Source organism: Apostichopus japonicus, chromosome 12 (genome assembly GCF_037975245.1).
Source record: "Apostichopus japonicus isolate 1M-3 chromosome 12, ASM3797524v1, whole genome shotgun sequence".
Lineage (NCBI taxonomy): Eukaryota > Metazoa > Echinodermata > Holothuroidea > Aspidochirotida > Stichopodidae > Apostichopus > Apostichopus japonicus.
Genome location: NC_092572.1, coordinates 31,202,432 through 31,225,267, shown reverse-complemented (window position 1 = coordinate 31,225,267; position 22,836 = coordinate 31,202,432). Strand labels below are relative to the sequence as shown.

At 38.2% G+C, this 22,836-nt stretch overlaps 3 protein-coding genes across 6 annotated transcripts in view; 1 reads left to right on the top strand and 2 right to left on the bottom strand.

Annotated features, from left to right (window-relative positions):
- LOC139977750 (NLR family CARD domain-containing protein 4-like) overlaps positions 1-22,169 on the bottom strand; it is a 75,798-nt gene extending 53,629 nt beyond the window's left edge. Inside the window, exons 1-2 of the mRNA XM_071987341.1 lie at positions 21,804-22,169; positions 21,311-21,417 (exon numbers count right to left, since the gene is read on the bottom strand). The gene's annotated coding sequence lies outside the window, so the exon portion shown is untranslated. The remainder of the gene's footprint in view (positions 1-21,310; positions 21,418-21,803) is intronic.
- LOC139977740 (uncharacterized) overlaps positions 1-22,836 on the bottom strand; it is a 220,149-nt gene that overhangs the window by 81,119 nt on the left and 116,194 nt on the right. The gene's annotated exons all lie outside the window — the stretch shown is intronic.
- LOC139977767 (uncharacterized) overlaps positions 1-22,836 on the top strand; it is a 169,131-nt gene that overhangs the window by 44,882 nt on the left and 101,413 nt on the right. The gene's annotated exons all lie outside the window — the stretch shown is intronic.

Here is a 22,836-nt window from a genome sequence, read left to right as displayed (position 1 = left end):
TATTCCAGAGGTCCATTTATTATATCCCATTAAATGTAAAACGAACAATTTAGGCTATAAAAGTATTGTCTTGTGGAATTAAGTCAACTTAAAAGTGCCAACATTTTCAAATGCTACAGTGCAGTTACTTGGTCTTTATTTTTTTGCACATGCCTTTTGTTTCTAGATTAAAGACAAAGAAACAACTCTTCCCAAAGTCAATTTCAAATAAGCAACAACTTTAGAAAAATTCTGATCCATGGGATGAGAAAACATGGAGTGCTGTGTATGATGACTGCTACACTACAGTGACTATGTCTTTGTTGTTGGCAAATGCCTTTTGGTATTCCAGATTAAATGCAAGAAACAACTCTTCCCAAAGTCAATTTCAAATAAGCAACAACTTTAGATATATGCTGATCCGTGGGATGAGAAAACGTGGAGTACTGTCTATGATGACTGCTACACTGCAGGTACTTTGTCTTTGTTGTTGGCTCGTGCCTTTGGTATTCCAAATTAAACACAAAGAAAAAACTCTTCCCAAAGAAAATTCCAAATAAGCAACAACTTTACATACATTCTGATCCGTAAGATGAGGAAACATGGAGTTCTGTCTATGACAACTGCTAAACTGCAGTAACTTTGTCTTTTTTGTCGGCACGGTGAGCATAAAAATCTCGAATCTGGTTGCGTTTCACACCACCAGGCAACTTGTAGACAACTTTTTGGAAAAATTCCCAGGCACCGAGACTTGCAATTTGGTATATTTCAGATTTAACAGGTAGAATAATTTGAAGCAAACATCAATGGCTTCATAAATGTCCTCTGGGGTAGGGCATGTCTCTGGATGATCACAAATGACTGCTTGGGGTGTATTTTGCTTCCTCCAAGAAGTTACACATATTGCTGAGGTCTTTCTGAAATCTTTTGCAAATAGAATTCCAAGTTGATGCTTCCTAAGTAACAACAAAGAAAAGAAAAGAAAATTCCCATCATAATGAAGTTGTGTTAAAACCTTCTTGGAGCGTAAGCAGTTTTTTACATGTACCCCTCACAAAACATGAACATTCCTAAAAAAAATGCCCACAATTTAATCAGTTGTGATTCTAACTTCTTCAAGTACGTTTGAATCTAGAAAGCCAGATGGCCTATAGTGATTACTTGTCAAAACAGGAACTTGCATTAAACTTTCATCAGACAAGGAAGGCAACTTTTATAACCAATGCATCATGTTAACAATGCTTAAAGCAATGCTCACTCCCACTGCAATTGTGTAGATTGATATGAATTATAACAGCTAGATCACTTCCATAAGATAGCTAAATTATAGTTGGGCCTAGGCCTAGGTCTAAAAGTATCACCAATCCACATCAGCTTTGGCCTACTTGCTACAACTTACAAGCTAAAATGGCAATTAGTGGTAATTATATATTGCATTACATGAATATATGTTTATCCCTTATTGAACATAGTACCAGCGTGTTCTATAGGCCCATGCCCGATGCTATTTAAAATGCATTGTCTTGAAATAGCCTAAGTATACCCTACTACTACTAGTACTAGGCCTAGTAGTAATACTTAAAAAAAGTGACTCGCAGGGTATACGAAGTTACGGTTAACGCACAAAAAGGAATAGAATGCACTAGATTACAATAAAGGCCTAGACCAAAGTCCTCCGTCCGTCCGAAAGGCAATTCCGTTTAATGTTTACTTGTATGTAGGCTACACTGATTCGTTGACAATTATGAGTTGACTATGACAAACAGCAGCTAGCCTATTATATTAACTTATAGTATGACTTTAACGTTAGGTCTACGTAACGCAAGCGATTCAAATGCATTCGTCTACCCAGCTTAGTCGTGGGTCTCTAAGCATATCTCGTTCTTGTCACGTACACTTACATAATATCAAAACATACCTTCGAATTTTTCAATCAATTCTTCCAGGCCCCAGTCTCCTATAACGTCATTTTCATGCCATTGTAGCTCGTTATCGCACACTGAGTACGTAACGTTTTGTGGCTTGAACGTATATATGGCTGTGGTTACTATAGTACATTTAGTAACGATAAATGTCGACAAACTGGTACAAGTATTGCTAGGTACGGTAAATGTGTGTTCACGGTACGGTGGTACTTACACTAAGAATCCAGCTGACGGGAGGTTTGACCAATCAGAATACTCGAACTGAAAGTACACTTCTGCAGGTGTTAAAAAATTCACGCTACATAAATTATGTAACCCTACTCAGGGTCAGAGTAACCCTTCAGGTGTAGGGTGAACGGCTACACCTGGAAAGTGTTAAAATTCAACACTCCATTTTTTTGCGTGTAATCCGATACAGTTGACAATCACGGGTATCAGGACTTAGTGGCTTAGATTAGGCTCAGATACAAAATGAGTCAAGAGGAAAATGTTTAGAATGGAATAGTTGAATGTAATTATAAATAATGTACATAAATGACCATTATATGAGTTTAATAGCAAATTCATAGACAATAACACCTTAATGATAATTACCAACGACTGATATGTGTAAGATACAGCTTTGAATTGTTCAGTTCTTAATGTCTTAATGTTAGGTTAACACTAACCCTAACTTACTTTAAGTGGTTTATATATATGTGGATATAAACATACTCTATTCTAATACTCTTTCTTTTGAATTAAGGTGTTCAGTTATTCATGTCTTGGTTATAGGTTAACCCTAACCTTTACTTGCTTAAAGTTGTTTATATATGTGGATCAAAACATACTCTGTTATAGTACTCTTTCTATTGAGTTAAGGTGATTGTTTGATATTTTATTATATACATGTATATATTACCAGATACGTTATATACTCTGCTTGTCTCTGATTGGCTATCCGTTCCTGTTAATTAGTTAGATTACTCAGCATATCTCTGTTGCACATTGACCTTACTGAATATTCTGTACACTGTATAGTGACAGCAACAAGTATCATTGTGAACTTTGTTTTGCCATTTACTTCGCCTGCAGCCCTTCTGTACAACCATATTGTAACATTGAACAAATTCAGAGCGCTTACAGGAAGCTTGTAGTGATGTGTCTGTGTCTGGTGGGGAATGATGGGGGGGGGGGAAAGATTTATAAAACTTAAAGTACCCCGCAAAAGTGCCCCTGTTTGTAATACGAAATGATCTTTACTAACACAAATGACCTCTTATAAATTTGTAACTTTGTAAAAATGCCCTTTTTTTATTTTGATGTACTATATTGTTGAATACATTAATGTAATTACAATTAGAATATTCTCTTTTGTCAAAACAGTACATTCAACATTGCTGTATTTTGTGGTACGGCATGCACAGAAAACAGTTTTGCCGGAAATTTTATATATAACTTGGTGGTCTTTAGCCCCACTGCCCATTGGAGTGTGTCCCCCCACCCCACCCCCACACTCCTCAGGATTTAAAACTCTTCCGCCGTCCCTGGTAGAACGAGATATGGACAGACGAAAACCATTCCCAACTAGACAGAGATTGTTAAGTTTTATTAAAGAAGAACGAAAAAGAATTGAATCCAGTTATATCATTCAAATAAATTCGAAAAGCACCATATTTATCAGATTAGTCAATATTCATCAGATTAGTCAATATTTATCAGATTATTCAATACTCTCACAACCAAGTTTGCTGTTTGATCTGATTAGTTTCAATGTTCACTCTTTCTTCTGAATGAGATGGTCGAGCTCCCTCGAAAGCAAGTCATTTGTCCGCGCTCTGGTGGTCACTTACACCGAAGATGTCATACGCCCTCAATTAAGCACACGATTATATTGGTTATGGTAAAGTGATGGTTATTGTTAGAATAAATATAGCATTCCAAATATCAAGTTGATAAAACATTGTTAGATTAGATAGACATGTTGATTATTATTGTCTCGCAAGGAATGATGAACTGAAGTTCTACACGCCATGTAGTGAACGCACAGAATAAAGTCGTTCGATATTTGATTGAGTCATTTTGATTTCAATGGGGCTCTCCAGTGTCCTATCTGAGGGTGCTGTCATATAGGTCCTAACAGAGTTCAGACTGTAGGTCCTAACGTGCTTTATATGTACAGTTTACAAAACTATGCTCTAAAATAACACGATGTCGTAAATGCACAACACTCACAAGCATACGAACACGCAGGGGGAATTTGTATGCAGAGGCGTAATAACAAATGAATGATTTTGAACTTTTTTTTGCTCCTGTAAAAACCTTGCAAATATAACATCATTTTACAACTAAGCACCCGTAATGATGTAGTTTTAAATGCGAGGGGAGTACCTACTCCCTGTACGGCCCCTCTTCAAAGCCGACACATTCACCAAAATAATTCAAGTGAAAACGTGTCACCGAGCAAAATAATTGGAAAGGAAAGGAAAACCAGTGCCATAAGACGTGTTTACTGTTGCTCTGTATGCGTGAGTTGACTATCAGAACTCTTGAATAAAATAATGATAACTGTTATTGATGTTCAGCAATTGTGTATTTTCTTATATCTTTAAATAAATTCTTTACACAATGGCTTTGCCTTTTTACCATTTAATCCCGTTTTTCCTTTTACATCTGTCATTAACATTTAACATAAATTAAGGTGGTTTCATTATCACACAGGGACGGATCCAGGATTTTCGAAAAGCGGAGGGGAGAGGAAGGGGGCGGTGAGGTTTTTCCGAGGTACAGGAATTGTCATGATTAATACCTAAGCGGAGCGCCACCATCAGTTGGCGTGTAGCAGAACAAACACATTCTTGACAAAATTGCCTCCCGAGGATTGCCGAAAATAGCTCTTCCCGGGCCTTGTTAGTTGCATTTAAAAAAAAAAATGAGCTCTTACGTGTTGGAAATTTAAACTTCCCAAAATAAGTAGATTCGAAAACAAAATTGGTAAAGTCACTTTGTAGGAGAAGAAAATGACTTTACTCTATATTCGATGTTCTACACAGGTAATTCTCATTCGGTCTATTCTCATACCAAGGCTGTTCTCCCGTCCAATCCCCAGTAACTGCATCATTTAAATTCCAGGCTGATAGGTATACGTGTAGGTCTGGTAGTACTGTTACATACTGGTAAAATAAGGAAACTAGCAACCGTGTTTGCTCCTATACTGACCATTCCTCTCTACGATCCCGTCAGCTACCATGTGGCTTTATGAAGGGGAGCAAGGCAAACAGGGGAAGGGGAAGGGGAGGGGGGTACCTAACACTGGAAACTGCGACTGAATAAACAGGGTTATGATGTTCTAGTGTAAAAGAATCTTTAACTTTTCTTATGCAAATTAAATACAAGTTATCTGTGGCATGCGTTGCTGGTTATTATGATGACTTAACTTTGTGTTTCTTTTTTACGCTAGACAATCTGTTTTGCTTCATATAAAAGCAAGAAGCCATTATGTTCGTAGAGTTATTATTCTTTCTTTATATATCTTAAATCTCGTTGATATTTCGCTGATGACTCGTTACCTGTTTTCAGTATTTCGTATAATATATTTCAATATGTCAGTGTTCAACCTTTGCGTTTTCGTGATCCCTTTGATACTACTTATTTAAATACTTTATCTTCAGCTTACTGAGTTGGCTTCATTAATTCCAATCTATCTGGAGTAAGAGATCAATAGATATTCTAAAAATAATTATAATCATCGTCATCGTCGTCGTCGTCGTCGTCGTCGTCGTCGTCGTCGTCATCGTCTTCGATATCCCAGCAAACACAAAAACGTTTTTTAAACGTAATTAAAACGTTTCGTCTTTTGTTTTAATAACGTTATTTGTGGTGTAATAAATATGTAACGAAAACGTTTTCAGGCTATTATTTCAAAACAGTTTTTTCGTTAAAACATTAATATAACATTAATATTTCATAAAAACGTTCTATGGAGCACGCCCTCTATTAATCAATAATTATCGTTGCTGGTCAGAGTTAGAGCGTCCTGCTACATCCATGTGTATAGTTTAGAGACAACAATTGCAGGATATTTAAATATATGCAAATAAAACTTGACTCTTTAATACAAATAATAAACTACATTTTTATAGGATTTCAGTATTGGACAGAATAGAAAAACAACTCAATAAGATGTTTTGAATGTACAGAGTTTATAACATTAATATATATACCAAGACAAACGGGTTACCTACGGATACATTTATTTGTACTTGAATCAGCTTTTCTAGTTGATTTTGATAATTGTTGGTTGATACTAAACGTCCATTGCAATGTATAAGACATAAGCTTGAATAGACAAATTACCATTTAGACAGTAAGTTACAGATGCCGAAAATTAAAACAAAATCCCATTATTGTTTAACAAAAGGTTAGTGTGACACGGCTCCGCGCGACGAAATTTTAAGACTTGAGCATTAAGAATCACAAACCTTCACTTAGTGAAGTCACTCTAGGGTTATATTTTCATAAGAACATGACAATGATATATTACTTTGACTTTGCAGCAAACTATGAAGGTTTGTGAAAATGTCGAGGGAACGCTAGCCTAAATATCATAATAATATTAACGGTGACAAGAATCATTAGCCGTTAATTGATCGATTAAAAACATGTAACCCCGGGAATTTTGATAGCTCATTTGTTAAAAAAGTAAATAAAACAATTCCCCTAAATTTAAAGTCAAATCAAGAAATTGAAAACATAGGAATTAACAAAACATTTGCTATCGGTGTGTTGGGTTATATTTTACAATTATATGTTATTTTATTTGCAGCAATTCTTGGAAGGTTTGTGAAAATGTCAACTGAACGCAAAGCCTGAATAAATGTCACAACACTATCAATGTTGCCAAGAAGTATGGTCGGTTTATTGATCAATTAGCAACAAATTCATATTGTCTTACTCCCCCAAATAAAATAAAAATATTCCAGTGACTTACATTTGACAATCATGAATTGCTAGATAGGTTTTTAGAGTCAACTGCAAAGTATGTTCCAAGATTAACTATAGCCAATAAATGGAGCCAATAAAGGGAGGGTAAAGCTCAGTGACATACTACCCCCTCCCCACCTCCAATAGTCAGTATAGGGGTTTGTATTCTGCCGTGGAAGAATGAGACACACTGTACGGGTGCACTCCCATCTCCCCCCCCCCCCCCCCTTCCATGTCATTTCATTGTCTCAACCTCACAGAAAGTATTTATTAGCAAAACCTTGCGTTAGTCTAAATTTTAAAAACAATTCTAGGGTGACGGCCTCAATAACCCGGAAATAAAATATGTTCGTTCATTCAAATTGCTCGTAATTTCCAAATTAGTTTTCCGTTGATTTATTTTACCAAGCCATGATTTCTATGAACGGAGGAACGCCGGTATAGTAAAGACATCAGTGATGCCCTCCAATTTATTAATGGGTTTAGATGTTTTCAAATTAGATTTTAAATGATTTGAAATCGCTGAGAATAATATTAAATAGACGATAGGTGCATGAGTGTCCAGAGACAACACGGTTAGGACCCGGATTCAATTAAATTACCCGGCACCATCTGTGCACAGTTCATTATTCGATATTTTCCCAGCCCCTCCGTATTTTCCCCGAACCAGCAAAGTGAGTGCGTTACCCGAGACTGTGGAGGGGGGGGGGGTCTTAACTATAATTTGCTATCTGTTAGTAAACACTCAATATTGCCCCTCTATACGTAAAAGAACTGCTCATTTTTAATGACATGTACCCTTCTCAAATTTCATAAGTTGATTAAAAAGCCCTTTTAGTTTTATTAACCATTATTAATAACGACGATAATTTTTAATTACCATGGGCCATTTTGTTGAAAAGTTTCATACAAGTGAAATTAACAAGTTCTCTTTTGTTAGACAAATTTCAAAACTGGAATTTGTGCTATACGGAATGGACGGAGAATATTTTGTCTCGGAAGTTTGGAGGTAACTTCGTGGTTTTTCACTCAAATAAATGTCGCAAACCCCACTTTCCCTCGATGTATGCGCCCTCTTCTCCTCCACAGGATTGAATCCACTTCCCAGGGGCGTATCCAGGGGGCGCAACAGGCGCGCGCCCCCCCATTGGCCGTCACCAAAAAAAAAAGATTAGCAGCAAAAAAAAAAGTTGATGACGACCTTTATGTGAGATGTCGGTGATCGCTCACCCCCCCCCCCTCCCGTATGCTTTATTTTTTGTTTGCCAAAAAAGGTTCTGGCAAAGTTCGGCGGCATAATAGTTTTAGAAACATAGATGGTAATTGTGTTTGTATTATCACTATAAACACTAAGTGACATGCCAGCCATACTAAATTGTGCATTTTGTGTCCATATTTACTGGAAATGTTGCTTATTATTAAGGTCGAAAAATGGATCACATATGGCCATGGGCGGCGATCCTGGGGAAGGGGGATATATCCCCCTATGAAAATGGGTGGAGGGGATGTAATACACCATATCCCCACACCAAATGCCAGGGATAAGAATATTTTCATGCCTACATTTATGCATCATCGTCTTTTTTAGCTTCATTTCTCGCCTACCATAAACGGAGTGCGATCTTTTCAAATAAAGCGTCTTTATAAAGCAAGAATAGTTGACTGTAGGCTTCATTGGCCCTATAACACCAAAATGTATTATTGCGCCCACGGTATTGATATAGTACATATATGCACCCTCATAGTATTCATATAGGCCCTATAGTAGGCCTACAGACGTACATGTTCCCTCGAACAGCTGAGAATCTCATGTTACCAGCAAAGGCGTACGGGACCATTTCAGTTTGGGGGGGGGGCAGAACTTTTTGTGCCCGAAAGTTCCCGTGACTATCTAAGCGGAGCGCCACCATCGGTTGGCGCGTAGCGTACAAGAAAATTTTTGGCACACAATGCCTCTCAGATTGCCGGAAACGGCACTTCTGAGTCCTTGCAAGTTGCATCTAAACATTCTTTATTTTATAATCTCACGTTTTAGAAATTTACACTTCCCCAAAAATTTGGTAAATTAGAAGAAGAAAAAATGGTAAAATCACTTTGAAGGGGAAAAATGGGACAGTACATTTTTTAAGCTCCTATTTAGTTACCTTATTTATTATTTTAACACAGTACTCAGCTACCTCCAGAAAAACATACATTGTTCAACGACACGTAGGCGGGATAATGTCGCTGTGTCGGGTGAGACTGCAATTTGTCTCACAAAAAAAGTATAAAATATAAAAAAGAATACGATAAACCTGTACTTCTAGGCGTGTAGGCACTCCCCCCCCCCTCCTCACCATCCATGAAAAAGAAAATGTTTCTTATATACACTCATATTGGGGATGTCCAGGTCAAGGGCGGCGGAAGCACTTTTAATCTGGGGGGGGGGCACCGACATCAAAGGGCACTTTGCAGAAATTCGATTGCAATGATGCAGCGTTATACCCTTTATAACTCTTATTGTATTATCTTATTTGTGTATACACATCACTCCATCAACGCCCCCCCCCCCCCTCCTCAAGGAAAATATGCATACTAGCACTGCAATATCCAATGCGCAAATTGGGAAACAAGGAACAAGTTTTCTTTTGACACAAAATGTGGTGAAATCATGCTAGTTGCTAATGTAGGAATCTTCCGAATTAGAGTTTTTTTCTTGTTCATATCTTAACAAATTTTTTCCAATCGAAATAGCTTTGAGTTTGACCCACAGAAATTCATTAAAAGTCACGGGCTTAGCCAGGATTTGCAAAGTTGTATGCACGACTATCTGAGCGGAGCGCAACCATCGGTTGGCGCGGAGCGTACTAGAAAATTTTTGGTTTTACAAACCCCTCAGATGGCAGGAAACGGCCCTTCCCGAGTGTTCATTCTGGTTCCCTGGCCTCTTGCTAACTTGAGGCACCTCAATTTTTATGTAGAAAAAAGGCACAGTTTTAACCTGCCCCCCCACCCCCCGGTTCCGCCGCCCTTGGTCCAAGTATACAATTGACTAGTTAGAAAAAAAATTGATCGTGCAAAAAGCGTGGTAGCCCAGATGAACTGCGCTTACGGTGGTGTTACACGGAAATATTCGGGCATCATGATGCTAAATAAAGAAAATCATGGAATTGTCGGGCAAAAAAGATTCGGGCAATCTACTGCATATTTATATATATATATATATATATATATATATATATATATATATATATATATATATATATTTCCAGAGGACAAGAAATTCGGGCAGCCTAAGGGGAGAAAAAAAAAATATATATATATATATATATATATATATATATATATTTTTTTTTTTTTTTTCTCCTCTTAGGCTGCCCGAATTTTTCAAGCTTTTTGCCCCAATTTCTTGTCCTCTGGATATTTGGGGGGGGCAGTCTGCCCCCCTGCCCCCCGCCTCGTACGCCTATGGTTACCTGGGTAATGCTTAATACACGTTTCACCTGGATGCCCTAGCAATCGGTACCTAGGAATGTAACTATGTGTAATTGTGTATTGCATGTGTATAGGCCTATAATAGCCTGCATGAGGCCATTTTCTTCATCGAATAATATAAAAGAGCTCTCGAACATTCTAACGTTGCGCCTGAAACAAGATTGACAGGGGCAATTTTCCCAAAATAACACCCGAAATTAAAAAAAAAAGGATTTTGGATCCTGATTATGAGATATTTCGGACATGACATCCCTATTTTAAAGTTGGGTATATGCCGCTTGGAAACCTCGGGAAGTGCCGTTTCCGGTCATCTAGAGGGTTTGTTAATCCCAAAATTTTCTTATACGCTTCGCGCCAACCATGGTGGCGCTACGCTTAGATAGTCAACAAGGTCATATCCCCCCCCCCACTCGGAAGTTCGGATCGCCGCCCATGCATATGGCACCATTTTGCATTTCAGCCCTTCTTCGAAAGCAAAAATTGTCCACCCCTCCCCTTAGACCCATCCCCCAGGACGGCGATCATTCATGCCTGACGCCCCCCCCAGTGGAAAATCCTGGATACGCCCCTGACTTCCGCCGCCCCTAGGAGAACGAACAAAGGTCACGTGGTTCCACAATATATATTCCACATAGTAAGATTATCGTTCATCATTCATCCTAGTGTTCTCAATTGCTTCAATGAGATTGGGAGAGACTGCCAGAAGCCGATCTAAATCACTCTTGTAGATTTCAGGACTTATGGCACGCTGGTCGCCCCGTGTTCGTGTAATAGCATACATTGTATTACTGCATAATATGTATGAGATAATGCAATAGACTAATACCTTTTTTTTGTTCTTGATCTGACTAGTTTCAAGTTTTATTCTCCTTTTTCGAGAAAATAAGTTAAAGTTGTTATTCCGTGAGACAGCGGCCACTTAGACCGAAGAAGTCGTACGTCTTCAATTTAGGTCGACAGACGCACACGATTAAGCAAGTTATGGTATATAATAAACTTTCACGATGGCGTAAAAGCACAACACTAACAAGCATCAAACACGCAGGGTGAATTTGTATGCCGACGCATAGGCGTAGCAATAGGAGGATCAGGCAGTCCACTGAACAGGGACAGCAATATCCAGGGACCCCCAATATCGAGGAACCTCCAATATCCAGGGTCACCAAGTGTTCGTTCCAACATTTTGAGCCAATGGATAACAACAGTCAGTCATGTTTATGCAAGAAATATCGATATTTGCAACCGTGGTATGCCTCAGTCTGTTTTATCTCAAAGAGTTGACAACAAATGAATTGTACACTGCCCTCACTCAGGTACGGAACATCCGACCTGCTTTATCACAGTTATGTACTACATTGAACCGTATTGAACTGGTAGTTCTTGAATTTAAAGCAAGCTTTGTCTGGAATGCAAAGCAATTAACAAACTAAAATGTCTATACACAGCTTTTCGTTTACTTTCATGCTCCGTGAAGAAATATTATTGCAGACTGTAAAACAATACAGACCTTCAGTTCATGTTTACACTATGATTGTTAGATATATCACATCCTGTAACTTAGAATATATGTGATATCACACGTCATTTCCCCTAATAACCGGGTATTGAAACTTGACACTTTTTATGGTTGTAAATGCTTGGTAGGTTCACCCAAAATTGAGAGAAAAAGAAATATTGGCGATTAATGTAGTGAAAAATGAATGATCTTGAACATGAACTTTTACTGTAAAAACTAAGCACCCGTAATGACGTTAACGTATTAAATGATAGGGGGATACTCCTACCCGTACGTCTCCTTTCCAATGCCGCAATATTCACCAAGATAATTAGACTAAACATTGGTACCACCAAGCAAAACAATTAAAATTAAATGGAAAACCAGGGCCATACGACGTGATTACTGATAACTATGAGCCTCTTTACCGTGCATGCGTGAGCTGACTATCTGGACTCTGGAATCAAATAATGATGATATTTTTCTCTCCTTAAAGCTAGTTCGTGTATATATGACACTATCAGATTATATTTACCAACAACAGCAGTTTAAAAGCTAGTTCGTGTATATATGACATTATCAGATTATATTTACCAATAACAGCAGTTTAAAGCTAGTTCGTGTATATATGACACTACCAGATTATATTTACCAACAACAGCAGTTTAAAAGCTAGTTTGTGTATATATGACACTATCAGATTATATTTACCAACAACAGCAGGTTTAAAGCTAGTTCGTGTATATATGACACTATCAGATTATATTTACCAATAACAGCAGGTTTAAAGCTAGTTCGTGTATATATGACATTATCAGATTATATTTACCAACAACAGCAGGTTTAAAGCTAGTTCGTATATATATGACACTATCAGATTATATTTACCAACAACAGCAGTTTTAAAGCTAGTGTGCATACAGTATGCGGCTTACCGTATCAGAATTTCAGAATTTCATCGTCAGAATCTTCTTCTCCAAAGGCTTGATGGTCAAATTGCCCATAAAAAGAAGGTCTAACGCCTCTTAGCAGTATTTAGCCATGATAATATGTGCTAAATAGTTACCGTTTCATTTACGTGAGTGATTGCATTGACCCTAACGACGCAAGCATATCAACTGTGGTTGACCGAAATTCTATACCGTAGAAATGCTCGAGTTGAATTGCTAGGGATTACTCACAAAGTGAAGGCGCTATTGCTTAATTGTTTCTATGTAGAGTTGAATTTCAGTGTGGCGCTTCTGGAGAGCTAAAAATCTTTTCTGTAGGGTGAGGCATTCGGGAGAAATATTTTCAGAAAGTTGACCGTTTTTTGGCCTTAACATAGACCGAAAAACGTTATTTTTTGACATATTTTCCCCAAATATAGAGCCATCTCTCTACATATGCCTCTGAGGCTCCTGATTTGATTCCTTGTATGTATTAGATAGTTGTATAAGATAGGGTCAGTTGACTGACATTTTTCACTGTTCTCACGATTTTTTTGAAAAAAAGGTCAAAACGACCGGTGTTTTGAATGTAAACAAATCTTTGAAGAAAAAAAAAAAAAAAAAGTCCCTGTGACCCCCTCGGAAAAAGGTTGTTTATTGATGCAGGCTGTCTTATGTGCAAAATAAAGCTATGGGAAGCTCTCTAGTGTATTCCTATCTCGAGTAATGTTTTTCTAAAAGCATGTGTTCATTAAAGGGCAATCGGTTGAATAGGATTATATTTACCAATAACAGCAGGTTTAAAGCTAGTTCGTGTATATATGACACTATCAGATTATATCTACTAATCACAGCAGGTTTAAAGCTAGCTCGTGTATATATGACATTATCAGATTATATTTACCAACAACAGCAGGTTTAAAGCTAGTTCGTATATATATGACACTATCAGATTATATTTACCAACAACAGCAGTTTTAAAGCTAGTTCGTGTATATATGACAATATCTGATTATATTTAACAACTACAGCAGGTTTAAATGCTCGTAACCGCACTTGTTAGTTTTAATCTCGGCGGAAGAAAAAAAAAGGGCAAACATGAAAAAGAAATGCTAATGTTAAGATACTACGGAAGTATTTCCAAAATAACTTCCGCGCAGAGACTGACCTAGGGAAAATGTCGAGCGCCCTCTAAAATAAAGATTTACAACAGATCTAGAAACTTGAAACCATTCGGATTAGTCACAACGTACTTCCAATATTAAATTATTACTTCATGTATCATATTCTTCTTTTTATTCCACTTCTATTCATCCAGAACTTGCTTTCATGCTGTGATAAACTATTTACTGTGTCGTTGGAACCAGTGGCGTTACCAGACTTTTCAGTCTGGTGGGGGGGCACAGGGGGCACCAGCATTTGATGGATACGGATCGCCGTCCTGGGGGAGGGGTCTAAGGGGAGGGGGTACCCCTCCAGGCGCGGCGGAACGGGAAAATTATTGGGGGGGGGGGGCTAATGTGTTGAGACTATCTAAGCGGAGTGCCACCATCGGTTGGCGCGGAGGGTACAAGAAAATTTTGGGTTTTTCAAACCCCCAGATGGCCGGAAACGGCACTTCCGAGTGTTTTATGCTGCTAATACCTAGCCCTAAAATATGGGTCTCAAGCCTGCAATTTCTCACATTGCACGTAAAAGTCTGTAAAAACATTGTAATTTGTATATTCGATGGTGTTTTAAGAGAGTACTCTATTACTCGTAGTGTATTCGCAAAGACGTTTTTTGAGTGTAGTAAGGGGATGTTGGAGAACTGGCTGAAATGAAGCAAGTCATTGGCCTAAGACGAAGTTGTGTTGCGCTCACCGGCACTCACTCACTGCTTCCACTTTTCACGGGGCGTGAAGACGCGGTTGGGGTGACAATGTGGTCTATAGCCAGGGGACGGGCCGAGGGTCCCCCCTGCATTTACTAAAATTATTACACCTGTATAGTATACGTGTGCATCGGACAGATCGACAAGTATGCATTGAAAAATGGGCAGATGCACGTTTCGGAGCCTTGGTAAATATTGGGGGGGGGGGCTTATCATGCATTTGCCCCCTCAACTTTTTCATTGGGGGGCTGAGCCCCCCAGCCCCCCGGTTCCGCCGCCACTGCCCCCTCCCCTTTGGAAAATTTTCGCATACGGAGGATGGGCTAGATTCAAAATGCTGCCACATTTGATGCTAAATTCGATCTGAAGATATCTGAAGAAATTGCTATTTTTGAGGTAATGATTTTAACAAGCCGCAGAGTTTTGCAGAGGATATGAACCACATGCTGTCGATATTATGCCTAACCCTATATCAATAGAACCTACATTTGTTGAATTAATGTGTGCATGACCCCGACTCCTTTCTTGTCCTTCTCGTTTTCGCCCATTATGTAACAGGTTCCAGCATCGTTATTGGCTCCTATCAGGGATCTCACCATGCAATCCAACGTTTGATCACACACCGAGTATGGCTCAGTATGCAGGTGTGAACATTCGCCATTTGTTCCTGCAAGCATCTGACCTCAAATGACCTCTGCACCCCCTACACAACAGGGTTAATATATGGGTCCACAAATATAGGCAAGTATGGTGCCTGCGGACCCTCACATTCTCATATTTCGTAAGCTCCTAACCTGTCAACCTCAGACCAAGGCAACACATTGCAGTACCCTCCCTTCTCACAGTCATGTAGCTCGCGAAGCGGACGTGTATATCCGCTGGTATGGCGTGAGCACTGACACATTCAATGTAAATATCGACACATGTTGTGATGGCGCGGGTTACGACTTCGATACCCGACGTTCAAGAATAAACTTTTTCATTTTTTCGCAGCTCATTTGAAGAAAATACGAATTGCTGTGCTTCTTTGTCCTTATGAAAAACCAACTCAGATGATGGAAGTTGAATATAACAAAATATATATATATTTTTTTACCAACCCAAATCTCAGATGGGGGGGCACTCGGGGGGCACTAGGTTTTCCAGGGGGGCACGTGCCCCCACCCCCCCCCCCCCCCCGGCCCCCCTTGGCGACGCCACTGGTTGGAACACAGTTTCGTGTAAATTCGTTTAAGTTTCATTTAAACGTAGTTTACAAATCATCTTTAACTAAATCGTTTAGTATTTAACGTAAAGGGAATTATGATATTTAACAAGAGAATGGGTGTAATGAATACGGATATCGATATTAGGCCAATATATTTGTAGTTAAAACACACATTATATTTGTTTTGGCAAGTATAAGTTATTTCTAGATCACAAATAGCAAATGTCATCATGTGGTTTTCTATCTACAGATTAAGTATATAGGAACTTCGTTGTTGCACAGCGTTGGCTGCAATAAACACCCGAGGAAATAGCTTTTTTTATCTTTAGTTGTAAAGAATGAAAAGTTCAAAAAGTAACAACTTCTTTCAAGTATGAAGCCTGTAATTTATGACTTACTGTTTTTAAAGTAATTTAGTAAACGAGTGTACTTATATGGAGGAGGTCAACGGGACAGTGGTTTGACGACCCTTTGCAAATTTATGAAAAAGTTTCCTAAAAAAAAACATACGTACGAACTTCATCCAAGAAAGAAGCATTCGCAAGCAAAGACTATAAAATATGCTGATAATAAAGTAAAGTAAAGTAAAATTTATTGATATCAATCATAAAATGAAGACATAATAAAATGGAATCCGCAGCTTAAAAATATGCAAAATATATATACAAAACTATGATAAAAATTTCATCTAGTAATGTGACAATTCAAAAGCTTTATACTCCTCGGTAAAAAAAGAATGTCTAAAGCGTTCAGTACGCATACGAGGTAGGGTACACAACCTACGTGGAGTGGTATTATACTTATGGAGAGGTTGGTCAGGATCACTCAAAATCCCTCTTACATACTGAAGTACAATATCTTCAATGTAATGATCATCTACAGAATAAAACTTTCTGAAATGTCTGTTAATCAAATTGAGTTGTGTCTTGAAACAGGAAGAGAGCCACACAGGAGCACAATAGACCATGAGTGAAAGCACCATGGAACGGAAGAGCCAAAGCTGTTGCTCATATTCTAGACCAAATCCTCCCAACCTATAAATAAAATATAGCCGCTGCTTTATTTTCGCAAGTGTTGAGCCTATATGAGAGTCCCAAGTGAGAGTATGATTAAAAATGAGTCCTAAATATTTAAAATCTGACACAATCTCAACCTCACTATCATTAATTATAACTGGATCATGCATCTGAACTGAACGGAAATCAACAATTAATTCCTTGGTCTTGGAGCTGTTAATAAATAGGTAATTGGTTTTTACACCACGCTACAGTCTCCGCAATAGCTGTGTGGTAATTGACAATGCTCTGTGGATATTTATCATTACACAAACCAACAATATCCGTATCATCTGCATATTTTGTAATGTAAACATTTTCATAAAGTGTGGACAAGGAATCAGTATAAACGGCAAACAGCAAAGGTGATAAACAACACCCTTGTGGGACACCAGTATTAGTGACAATATATTCACTGCTGACCCCATGATCCCCATCACAGTATACATATTGAGTTCTGTTGAATAAATAGTGATACAGCAATGAAATGATGTTCTTGTTTACATGAGCATCTAACGTACGAAGTAAGTTCGAATTGCTAAGAGTGTTAAATGCGGAGCTAAAGCCCATAAAACAATCCCTGGCAAAATTACCGACAGTGTCCACATGTTGGCGTAGAACTGTATCCAACAGCAAACACGCATCCACAGTTGATATTCCACTGCGGTATGCGAACTGATACATATCCAATAATGGAATACATTCTATGGTATCAGTGCGAATAAGCTTCTCGAAACATTTCATAATGACACTAGTCAAAACAATGGGCCGGTAGTCCTTCTTTTCCACTGGGTGAGGCATTTTCATCAATGGGATAATCTTACTTCGTTATAGTCATTAGGAATGATTCCACTTTTATAACATTGAGTGTTATAAAAGTGGATACATTCCTAATGACTGGAAACGAAGTAAGATTATCCCATTGATGAAAGTAATAATATGACGTAAAACTGATATCATTGATAGCTATACAATCCTCTTCCACCAGCAGTCACGTTCTCAACCCTATAGCGCTGCACCTCATTTTAGTCTTAGTGATGAACTCGCAATTGCAGTCATTATATTGAGTTACGTAAGAGAAATAGAACCGAAGGTACCAGCGAGAAGACTTTAAACGAACGCCGTGAAAATACGGCCGACATATCTTTGCACCACGAGCATAATTTTTAACAATAATAATGTCATGATTAAAAAGGAAAATTAAATAAATTAAACTGAACAGGAATTAATCATCATAACTGCTGTCATCATCAAAATTGAAATAACGTTCGATAATTACCACTGTCAACTAAATCCAGTGATTACAAGCCTATGTAAGTCTATATTGGGATACGCTTAGAGATATGTATGTTCTGTTTTTATAGATAACGCTGATGGAACACTGTTGCTATAGGATCTCTCTGATATTGATTTGCAAATAAGTTTGATACTTCAACAACGTCATATTATCGATGGTTCAATCATATAACATCAATAATATATCAAATTCTTTAGAAGCAGTATATGAGCAAAGAAGGGGAAATGTCCTTAAATTCGCGCATGCGTTAATGGTTGCTGCTTAATCCCTGTAAAAGGATTAAAAATATCATCAATTATTTTATAACGGTACTATTAAATATAAACCAAGGGATTTATATTTTGACCATGACAGCAATTTATATTCAATAGTGGTATAATCAATTCTGATAATTAAAGGAATTATGAAAATTGGTCAAGAAATTTTGAAGAGAAAAAGGAAAAAATAGAGGTAGGTATAAACTACAGTGGTGCTTTAAACATATCAATGGAAATCAAATCTACAATAATTGTACTAGCCTGGACATTATATCTTCATGCAAAAAGTTTGCTATTTAGTGAAGAGATTATTTAGACCAAACTATTGGCGGTATATGTACTTAACACCCTTGAATTACGTAAAACAATGAACGATGATTAATTTCATTAGCGTGACATAGTTCGTTTGATACAAAGTTTAAATCGTTTGTAATATGAAGTTAGGTTTGGCTCTGATTTAGAAAACAAGAAACGATTTTTTTTATCGGAAATAATGACTAATTTACTTTAATTACGCACAGGTGAGGGTGTATTTGGTCTGGTTCTGGGTATTCAAAGCAAATGATAGACAATGACCATGGACGTCGCTAGAGGGGGGGGGGGTGGGGGTGTCTCAGACCCTAATCTTGGTAAAACTGACGATAGTTGGAAAATTTGAGTGCCACAGTCGGAAATTCTGACTGTTACACTCTAATTTTTCCGACTGTCGCACTCTTATTTTCATGTATTCTTGTAATTTGTGAGTGACCTAAAACTTTCGGTCAAAATTGACCTTTAATCAGTCATATTTACCACGTTTCCTTGTCAAATTGAGAAATTGTATCTCGCGATTCTTATACTCCACCATACAAAACTTCGTATGGTTTTGAAATACTCTAAAACATATGCCTAATAGGTCTACTGTACAACATTCGCCAGCTTCAATTCGGATAATTTATGTATTAATTTTGCTATTTGGTGGGTTGACCCTGTTCGCTAGCTTCAAGTAAGTTCAGGATACACATTGTCTCTATGGTATACAATTAAAACCATCAGGAAGATATGAATATTTAGTGCGCTGAGGATGGAGCTAGCGCTTTAACCCCTGACAACCTGATTAAAACACCCAATGCTAATCTACGGATATATATGAAAACCTTTTCCCCATGAGGTGACATTTTTCAATAAATTGTGTAGATAACAAGATAAAATCTTATCAAAAATCAGAAAAATATTGGATTGCTCAGTTGCTAAAACTGAGCAATTAAAAAATTTTCTACAAAATGTTTAATTGACAACTTATCTTATCTCGTCCATTGGACAGTTTTTGGCAAAATTTTCAATTGCTCACTTCACTCCAACTGAGCATTTGAAATTTTTCTGCACAATGTTTAATTGACAACTTATCGTATCTCGCCAACTCAACATTTTTCTGCAAAATGTTTAATTATTCACTTCATTCCAAATGCTCAGTTGGAATGAAGTGAACAATTTAATTTTTTTCATGATGAGTGATAAATAGCCCCACAAGCCCAAAGAAAATAATATTAAGCGCGCCGGGAAAAAGCACTGTATATTTTGGTATTTCACTATGTCGTCGAATATAGTTTGTTGAAAACAGTTTTCCCCTTTGTTACATTAACATAGCTTTTGTAGTCAGTAGTCTATGTAGCCTTCAAGCAGATAACTATACTCATAGGCGTAGGAGCCCAATTGATCTGGGAGGGCTGTAACGAGTTGCCCGAAAATACAACCAAAATTTTTCGCGCGCTCCGTGAGCGCTCAACATGTTAATGTTTTTTACATCGGTTTTTACATCGCATGCCAATAACATACAATCATTTGCCGTGTTATTACCCTTCCATATTGGTTACAATTATTGGGGAAGTCGTTACAATAATAATGGTAATAATAATATCAGTTTAACCATTGAAAAACACATTACAAATTATATTTCTTTCAGTAGGTGCCCGAAAAATTCTCATCATATTGCCCGAATTTTAACAACAAAATTTGGTCGGGGGGGGGGGGCTGCAGCCCCCCCCCCAGCGCCCCGCCTCCTACACCTATGACTATACTCAGTTGCTTAAACAGAGTGATTAATCAGTTTGTGAAGTGAGAAACAGGGGTACAAATATCCGAAAAAAGTTCGGAACAAAAGTGCAGTCACGAAAGATGGGGTGTCTGACTGACACTGACCGTATCGTTGACGAGTTGTGCAAGGGGGGGGGGGGGGGGGGTACAAGGCAGCAGTCGGCATTTTCTGGCTCCAAAACCCATCCAGTTGGAATTTCAGCCACTACACCCCCCAATCATCAGCCCTTAGCTACGCCCCTGACAATGACTGCGCTAAATAATTCCCCCTCTATCAAAAAAGTGAAGGAATATTGTCTTACAATGCACCTTTTTTTCGGGCGGGGTAGACTGGGGGTGGTGATTGACCATCGGAGGATGTTCAAAACGTTATTTTAACCACAGAACAATTTAGGCTGTTAATTGTTAAGCCGCTTTTTTTAATTTTTGACCGGTATCAGCGGTGTGTTTGTTTCCTCTCCGATCGATATATCAGGAAAGGCGATTGAAATTGAAATTAACAGCTACTGTCATGTTATTGTTTTCATCCGGGGATACGTTTTCGGGTATTTGATTTATTATACTTACTTATAACAAATGTCATTATAAGTTGCTTCTTTTTAAAAAAAATCAAGCTGGCCTAGTTCAAGTTTTTTTAATTCTGGGTTGTGTTTCTGGTTGTTGATGTGACAAATAACCTAGGTCTTTGACTTTGAGAAGTAAATTGTTGTACGTGTTTAACCTAGTACCGTTTATTCCAGTTTATTAATATTAACAAATATTTTCAATTGGAATGTGTACTCACGTGAGTTGACGAGGGGTCAACGGGACAATACTTTTATCTTCCAATATCTGTTATCTCCAAAGCTTTCGGGAAGTCAGTTAGGTAAAATTACCTACAAATTTAACCACCTGATACAGTGGCGTAGGAAGTTACTTTTGAGTGGGGGGGCTGAAGACTGATGGCCGGCCTGGGGGAGGGGTCTAAGGGGAGGGGGTGTCCCCCTCCCCTTTGGATTTTTTTGCATTTCCAGGTGGCCTCAGATGCAATTTGGTGCAATATAGCACACTTCAACACCCACTCCATTTTGTTAACTTAATTTTGTATTTTCACCTGGCCTTAGATGCAATTTGGTGCTCCAAATGAGATTTTTTTCTCATTTGGAAATGAAAAAGGGGTTTTTTGACTTGCAAAGTGGGGGGGCGGAATGATACTTCCGCCCCTCCACATTTTTCACTGGGGGGCTGGCGCCCCCCCCCCCCCCCAGCCCCCCCCCCCCGGTTCCTACGCCCTTGACCTGATAAGAACTATCGTTATGCTATAGTTTAAAGTACATCCCGGTATACAACCTAAGTGATCCTCTCGAAAAATTAAATAATCCTTCACAAGGAATCATTTTCTCAGCTCACGAAAAGATGAAGGTCTCTGAAAACTATTGATCCTGAATTCATGGTACATCACTTTGGATTACGAAATCATTGCAAAATATTCACAAACATTTCCATGGATGTAGAGCACGACGAGAATGTTGCAGTGTCTTATTGATGCCTTTGAAGTAAATATTATTTAACTGAATAGTTACACTATCACCAGCAGTCCCCGTACGTCCAATTGCTAGTGTTGGATTTTATGCACGCACGAGCAACACGAGCCTATTCAAGCTATCTTAATACAATACTGTATGACTAACAGAACATCTCTCCCTGGATTGTTCACAGAGCTAAGGCCACGTGCGGTTCCTTCTCATTCAGAATGGGATTTACTCGTATTGTTATGCTAATCTTACCGGATGTTTACTCGCATGTCGAAATTATTCCTGAATCACGTGTATGGCAAAGCAAAATACCCACTAATGATATATTCCAGTTTGATTCTGCCGAAAAAATTGGATCAATGCTCAATGCCGGTCTTGTTTTGAACCGGTACTCCAGGTTTTACAACTGAAAATGAAAGCTTATAGTCAATAAAATTGGATTATCGGTTAAAATTTGACCGATTGTCTGGTTAATAATCGGAGTTTTTCATTGTTAATCAAGGTTTTTGTTTGCCGACTTGTATCCATACATGCCAAATGTCCACAAGGAGCAATATTTTTAAAGTCATCATGTTTAAATTATGTACATAAAAACAAGTTTGGCCTCTAACTCCCATCATAAACATATCGTTCAAACGAATGGTTGAGCTATAACTAAATTCAGCCTGTAAATGTTTAGTTATATTCACAACGTTAACGAAATGAAATCAGTTATAATCTCTCAAAATTTCCACGCCCCCAACCTCCAAGGAGTGGAAATAGCTTTTACGGTAGTAAGCTGTATATTACTCTGATT